Source organism: Vigna unguiculata, chromosome 3 (genome assembly GCF_037176805.1).
Source record: "Vigna unguiculata cultivar grain cowpea cultivar isolate G323 ecotype 2 chromosome 3, ASM3717680v1, whole genome shotgun sequence".
Classification (NCBI taxonomy): Eukaryota; Viridiplantae; Streptophyta; class Magnoliopsida; order Fabales; family Fabaceae; genus Vigna; species Vigna unguiculata.
The window spans coordinates 13,503,009-13,504,605 of NC_140794.1; the positions used below are offsets into that span (position 1 = coordinate 13,503,009).

General features: G+C 32.9%; 1 long non-coding RNA gene across 1 annotated transcript; it reads right to left on the reverse strand.

Moving 5' to 3' along the window:
* LOC114177537 (uncharacterized) lies at window positions 1-1,090 on the reverse strand. The gene is made up of 2 exons (XR_014994071.1): window positions 836-1,090; window positions 1-610 (listed from the first exon to the last, which is right to left on the reverse strand). It is a non-coding gene; the product is annotated as an uncharacterized LOC114177537 (long non-coding RNA).
* Window positions 1,091-1,597: the final 507 nt, after the last annotated feature.

Below are 1,597 nucleotides of genomic sequence, written 5' to 3' on the forward strand. Positions count from 1 at the left end.
TTGAATAATATACAATCCATTTCATTATTTATGTAATCTAAGAGGATTAAAAAACATATCCGGCATACACACATAAAAAGGAGACAAACAGAAGATGTAATGAAACAACATGGGTTGGCAAACATGTGCATGCATACTAAAACCCCACCCTATAAAGTAGCCAGAAAAACCGCCTTATGCTGACAAGAAATACACATAGAAAAACACTATTCCAACAACCAAGATAGGGTGAAGTCGGTAGGATATCAAAAGCAACAGCATGAGAACAGAGATAACCCATCCCCATGGCATTGATGATGATGATGACTCTGACTCCACATCTCCATCATGCGAAGGCCTCATCACACTTGGTGCAGGAGGCAGGAGGCGTGTTCCTTGGGCAACGAGGGTCAACACAAGAGGTAAAAACAAGAGGAAGAAGTTGAAGTTGGTGGTGGCTATCTGCATGACTAAGTAGTTGTTGTTCAACTGTGTTGATATCCACAGCAAGAACACCACTATGCCAACTATGGCTAGCAGTGGCAGAGGAGGAACAGAGAGCAAAGTGTTCCCTATCCATGCTTGCTTCCATTCTGGTTCTCTTCTCTCATTCAGAGGCGAAGCCATTGCTCTGTCATGGAAAAAAAACTGGCTAAGCTTCACTTTTATTCAGTGGGATGGGGTGATATATCTAATTACCTTTAGTTTTTAACTACTTAAATTTAATTTAATATTTTATTATAACTCAAATAGTTTACCCGATCAAATTCTCTTCCTTTACCATTTTTAAGAATTTAATAATAGTTATAGTAAATAATAAATTTAAAAAATAATGAAGGGGGTAACTAATTCTCACAGTAGCTGATCCAGCAGAAGGCCTTTAATTTCGGAATCATGTCCACCGAGTTGGGGTTTGTGACGTGTTTGAAGAGACTCAATCATAGTAGTACGTTCCTGATTGTTTGATGCATGGATAGATGCATGCACAGAGCTTAATTAATATGAATGGTTTGAGAGTGATGTGTCTGATTTTAGTGCTGACACTTGGAGCTATTAGCCTTTGCTCACTACAGCTGGAGGGTTCGGGAAACTAGTATTAGAATTGGTTGATATGTATCCTTGTCGTTTGTTTTGAACTTTTTAGCAGATAATGCAGTTCTATTGACAAAGCTTCTGTTCTGTAGCAGAAGCTTATAAAATGTAGGACCTAAATCAGTTTTCTAAAAGCTTTCAACATGCAGAAAAAGATTGTTATGCAGTACTTAGAAAATAACAAGGAAAGAAGTATCATCATTTAATTTGTTTTCAGATATAGCTACTCAATCGATTTACTATTATTATTCTTTTAAATTCGTCTTTATTTTTAAATTAAAAATTAATTTAGAATCAATAGTTAAAGTTTTAGTAACATCAATTTAATTTTTAATTTACAAATTAACTATAATTTTCTTATTAATAATAAAAATTATTTTAGAGATTATTAGTTTTTAATTTATAAAAATGTTTTGTAAATTAATCAATATAATTGTTTATTTATTTTCTCTAAATTTGATTATTATTTAATGATTTTTTTATTAAATTTATTTTAAAGAAAATTACCTTTGAACGGTAAAAGTTG